The sequence below is a fragment of the Anneissia japonica genome, unplaced genomic scaffold, assembly GCF_011630105.1.
Source record: "Anneissia japonica isolate Jap-2015-1 unplaced genomic scaffold, ASM1163010v1 scaffold24_len2511860_cov200, whole genome shotgun sequence".
NCBI lineage: Eukaryota > Metazoa > Echinodermata > Crinoidea > Comatulida > Comatulidae > Anneissia > Anneissia japonica.
The window spans coordinates 1,923,087-1,929,260 of NW_022730786.1; the positions used below are offsets into that span (position 1 = coordinate 1,923,087).

General features: G+C 36.4%; 1 protein-coding gene across 2 annotated transcripts in view; it reads right to left on the reverse strand.

Annotated features, from left to right (window-relative positions):
- Positions 1-1,596, reverse strand: part of LOC117115084 — a 15,478-nt gene extending 13,882 nt beyond the window's left edge. Inside the window, exons 1-2 of one of the 2 annotated variants that reach the window (XM_033258749.1) lie at positions 1,543-1,596; positions 266-523 (exon numbers count right to left, since the gene is read on the reverse strand). The gene's annotated coding sequence lies outside the window, so the exon portion shown is untranslated. The other variant, XM_033258750.1, reaches the window with a different exon arrangement.
- Positions 1,597-6,174: the final 4,578 nt, after the last annotated feature.

Consider the following 6,174-nt stretch of genomic DNA (forward strand, 5'->3'; position numbering starts at 1 on the left):
GGGAACACTGTTCATTATAAAGATATTTAATGGGTTGAAATCAAATGCTTTATTGCACAACTGCTCTGCTGAAAGCGTATAATGCATGTCGTTGCCAAGTTGTTGCTAACGAAAAAGTGTGAATTATAGGGTAATACGCCCGCACGCGATGCAAAAGCGGGGAACACATGGGTTTGTCGCGTCAAAGGGAACTGTTGCCAAGTGATCTCCTTCTCAATAATACCTCCATGGTATAATCAACATCTCACTAACTAATAGCACTCACCAGGACAGAAAAAATCAAGGCAATTAAGTTCGGTAAAATTTGAATTGCTTCGTACTGCTGAAATGTTACAATTATTTTCACTGATGTTTGCAGAAAAACACAGCTTGGATTCTTCGGAGACGTTAGAGTAACATTCGACATTGCACCAGTTCAAATCAGAATTAAATACAAAATCCTTGATATACTCCCACGTTGACACAATTCCAGCCACATTCTTTGATGTGGATGTACTTTCTGTAGCATTTTCTGTAACACTTTCTAAAAAAAAATAAGAATACAAACTTGTTTATACTAATTTTATATTCTATTATGGATTTTGTTCTTCACACAAAACTATTGTTCATCATTATTTTATTCTTTGAAGGATAATTCTATCATGTTAAAATTTAACATATTCAAACACCAACGATTACATTTAAATTCTTCAGCAACTAAATGAGGGTTGATGTTGGGTACTTCCAACAGAGTATTATGTAATTTGCTTTTAAAATTTACAAATTCTGGTTAAAACCTTTAGCATTTGTATACTTGGACTGTTGTAAAGCATAAATGCTGTTATAATAATAATAATAATATACTATACTTAAAAATGGAGACACTTAAATCACCCATGGGTGTTTTTCATCAAGGCTGTGCAAGGCCAAACATAATTAGAAAAGAAAAAATTATTGAAAACAAAATGAGTTAAAGAAAACAACAAAAACATAATATCTTAACTACCAGTGAATCTATCCCCCCGCCGGACACCAACCCAGTATTTCTAAGTTTCACCCACTCTTCTTCAGGTCATAATACTCCTTCATGGTGGCGTAAATTTTGCTGGGTACCCATATCCAGTCCGTGTGCTAAGTCTAAATTTAATGTATTCATGGTTTTTTTTTTATAAGAGGTGGCAGAAAACTAATACTGTATGTATCAAATTAAAAATATGGGTATTTAAATTTAAATCAAAGGTGATCAAACACAGATCAACTTCAGCACCAATAAATTGATTACTGTATTATAAGCATGCAAACAATCTCTTGGGCATTGAATAACCCATGTAGGCCTAGTCGAACTTTGTTAATTATTATAGGCCTAGGCTAAAGTGAGGGCGAAGCTCTTTAGACTTTACATAGGCCTACCGACCGTGTCATTCGTATTTCTTGATCATACACTGCCCTCACGTTGCTTTGGCTACTACTAGGCCTAACACAGGTGAGGTAGGGTAGACTAGACCTACGGCCTAGGCTTGCCGTTTTGACTGTTACCCTTCTTTGATGGAAACTATCACTTACAAAAACACCGCGCTACACGTGCCCATGGTCTCACTCAGTCTAAATTGTTTACTTATTTTTCGAACGACGCTTATTCACAGCGCCCTCTAGACCTGTAAATTTATAATGTTTTGTTTGTAATCCAGCCAACAAGACTACTCGGGGGTTTATTTGTTGTGTTTGACTTTGGCAAGGTAAATAACACAAAAACTCTTAACTTCTAATTTGATATTCTGCTGCACGATGATTATAATGTAGGCAAGCATGCTATTATCATTTACCGTCTCATTTATCGCGTGCTAGCAATAAGTTAGACCTAGGCTAGCACTGTCAGTGTAGGCCCTAGGCCTATGCAGGGCACGGCAATGGCACCAGAGTTCAGCCAGACACTAGCTAGCCTGCAGGCCCTAGTTTAATGCTTGTGTAGCCTAGGCTAGGAGGACTAAAAAACCTCTCTCTAGTTTGGAACGCCGTTCAAGCAGCAATTCAATGATAACTAGTGAACCGTCGATGATGAACCAAGTGAATCGTCGATAATGACTGAAAAAAACAAGTAAATCGTTGAAAAAAGTAAATCGTTGATGATGATGAAACAAATAAATCGTAGATGATGAAACAAGTCAATCGTTGATGATAAAACAAGTGAATCTTTGATGATGAAACAGTGAATCGTCGAGGATGAATAAGTGAACGTCGATGATGAACAAGTAAATCGACGATCGATGATGAATGGAACATGTGAATCGACGATGAATCGCTGATTCTAAAAGATACACAGGTTTTTACAGGGTTGCTTTATATTGGTCTACTAACTAGCCTAGTGATACCAGCAGAGTGGCTTCACAAAAACTTGGATCATAGTGACCAGACCTTGCATAATTATGCTATCTCTGGCATAATTTACAGTAGACCCCTTTAGCATCTACTATAGCATATACTGTATGCTATGCATTTTGACTAATCAAAAATCCTCACTCATTGAATATCTATTAGGCCTACCCCATCACAGTGACCAGAGGCAGAAAACCAAGCATCTATAAAAACAAAAACTTTCCATTGGAAGGTCCCGACCCAATCCAAATTACTCTACCACAACATCAAGTCTTAAAGCTTCATTTTGACTATCTATAATGTGGTGTGATGATGAGGGATATATATCAGAATGTTATTTCCAGCCATCCATAGGTCCTATTTCTTAAAATTTTCGCACCCTTACCATGGTGGTGCTCAGATGGGTGTGAACTCACAAATGCCCCCCCCCCCTTCTCCACCTTTCAAAAAAGATTGTCGCTCATGTTCTGGTCTCATTTACGATGGGCCTATTTTGATGCCATTAGTCCTTCCATCACTTACAAAACTATTCCACCGCCTACTGTATGTCATCATCATTCTCATAATTACCATCGTTATTAACTCCTGAGAAAGCAGGAATGTGCATCCCAGTTTCCGAGAACACACTCACCTTTTGACAATATCTCATTGTTGATATTTGCATGATAAATGGAATTACAGTAGAACCCCTATTAAGGGGATACCTTCGAGACTAAACAAAGCACTGTCCCTTTAATAGGGATGTCCCCTGAATAGGGTATCGGAATCCTTATTAAGGAGGAGCGGACATTAACCAAAAATGTGAAATTTACCCCCTTTTTAGCATGTAGTCATACAATGAGGAAATATTCTTTGATTTAAGTTAATCTATAAATTAAACTAAATTGTAACAAGAATTCGCAGGTTAAGGAAACAATACATTTATAATGAAGTAGGCCTAATAAATGTAATTAAAACAATAAAAGTTGTATATTGTTCTAGATTTCAGTGCTATGACAGATATAGCAGAATGAATGGTCTCCATCCACCATCTGTGAAAGCCCCTCTCTATTTAAAATTCCTGGATCTGCCACTACTGTATACTGGATTTGAATCTATATGAAATGACGCAAGAAGAAAATAAAACCCATGTTTAAGAGTCAATTTGTGTATGACAGTACACAGAAAAAAATAATAAATAACCTCAGTTTATCAAGGTAAAACACACAGGAAGCATACCGATATCCATAAGGATCAAGAAAAAAGGTTCATTTATATTGTTATTTTGAGTACAACACTGATGACCAAGATTTAATTTACAGGGTGTGAGACTTATTGAAAGCCTTTCAAATCTCAAAATTGTCAGAGTTCTCCCCAGGAGAGTTCTCCCCAGGGGAGTTTCCTTCTGGGCCCATTGTGAGGGTTCTAGGATCATCACCCCCTCATCATTATTATTATTATTATCATCATCATCATCAATATTTCATATTTTTTCTGATCATCCAGGTAAACAAAGTATGACCTCTGAACCCACCCCTGTAAAACCAGCCACATTCAACAACATTGTGCCGCTCCACACTTTTACAAAAAAGCTGGATAGCCCTTGAATGTTAGTGCTCTATAGGTATGACCTGTTAGATCTCTACATGGCCTGTCTGACATAAATTTATTGACTAAAATTATCTAGAGTGTAATTGCTATAAGGTCTACCAGAAGGAAACACAGGATTTAATTAAAACATTTTAACAGTTCAAGTGATAGTACAATTCACATAGAGCGTGATAAATAATTTATTATGCCTCAGGCTGAATGTGGTATTAAGTATTGTAGCAGCTGTATGTTTCTCGAAACTCTACGTTATTCTGTAGGCATAGGCCTACTGTATTTCCAAAGATAATTCATAGCATATTGTATCCTGTGTATTCATAACATGTTTTATTTAGTTGCATATTGTTTATATTTCACAATACCCTGCACGTCATTTAAGAATAATTATATTATAGTCATTGTTATTCCTTGCATTATATTTGTGTTTCTTGCACTTTATTTATTCATGGAGAAATGAGCAACTTAATTAATTTTTTGAACAATATCATATTTGCAGTAGATCTTATTCCCAAGATTTAAAATAGTCCTACGAATTCCAATTTGGTCAATGCTACCACATTCTGTGTCCAGATGGGAATGGGTGGTGGCTATACAGGTTTGCCAGCTTCTATTTCCAGGCATCCAGAGGTACCATATTTTCAACATAGACTCTATCTTCATGCTAACATTATTTATGGCTACCCCTTGAGGGGAGGGCTAGCAGCCGTATAAGTTGTCAGCATCTATTTCTGGGCATTCGGAGTTGCAAAAATGTTGTTCAACAACCATCGTGGGTCTGGAGTGGATGTTCTCAGGCCCCACTAATTTTTAAATTTTAAACTTCTGTGAAAGCCCCTCTCTATTTAAAATCCCTGGATCTGCCACCACTGTATACTGGATTTGAATCTATATGAAATGACAAAAGAAGAAAATAAAACCCATGTTTAAAAGTCAATTTGTGTATGACAGTACGCAGAAGAAAATAATAAATCCCATCAGTTTATCAAGGTAAAACACACAGGAAGCATACCAATACCAGGGTTGCCAGATAGTCGACAGGCTTCACGGCCAAACACACGCCATCTCACGGCCAAATTCGGCCAAACTTTTTTTTGATATCGGCCAAAATTCGGCCAGATTTTAATCCGATTAGGAGACAACATTATTATACGAAAATCAGCGCTCATTCGTTTGAAATTGAAGAAATTCAAATGATATACACAGAACAATGTTAAAAATAAATAGCCTATGTTCTTTAGTTGCTGGCATGCATGTCAATTCATGGGCAAATCCAGAGATGTCCGAAAGGGGAAGGCCGGGGCCGAAAAAGGGGAGAAAGGGGGGGGGCAAAAGTGGGTCCGATCGAGATAACACCATCTTAGAGGAAATTTGTCTTTTCTAGACGCCCGAAAATAACCTGATGCATTGGGCGATCAATTTTTATTTTTTATTTTTTTATTTTTACCACCCCTCCCCCTTAAATCCACCTCTGCTATTTAAAATCACAATATTAAGATTGATCTAAATTTGATTTAAATGCATTAAATATTAATGTACATTGTAGTCGATCTATAGCAACAATTTTAAGGGCCTGTTATTGGCAAATCCGTGGCTCTCTTTAATTAGAATGAATTAAGTTATATAGCTAGGTAACACTGGCGTTAAAACAAACCTATGAAAATGTTAATAAACACTTTTTATCTAAACTTTCGAGATTCGCCTCTGAATGTTATTGTCGCAGTAATTTAAGCAATAAATCAACGTTGCTAATAGTATCAGAATTATCTTCTTCATTCTCATATGCAACCTTACTAAGGAGTGTCTTCGAAGAAGTCTCTGCAAAACTTGCTTGAAATTGGAGGTGCCATCGGACCCGAATGATCACATCGAGCATTTATATATGGCGCTCTACATAAAGAACACTGCGACACCTAGGGCTATACAATTCAAGTGGGCAATAATAAATTAATTAAAGTACTGTATTTAATTTATATTCAAAAGAAATTCAAATGAGATAGAACCTCCAATAGTAAGATGGAACATATACAAAGACACACAATATGGTACAAACAATGAACTGTCTTCATAAAGCTTAAACGAGGATAAACCTTATCAATATATTTCATCCGAACCATTTAAATTAAATGTAACTGTTATCTTTTAAATAAACTCTCTTACGTCAAATCGGCTGAATCGGGGAATATAGATTAAGTGTTTAGTGCAAGTACAAACAAAGGTACACGATTAGAATCAAAT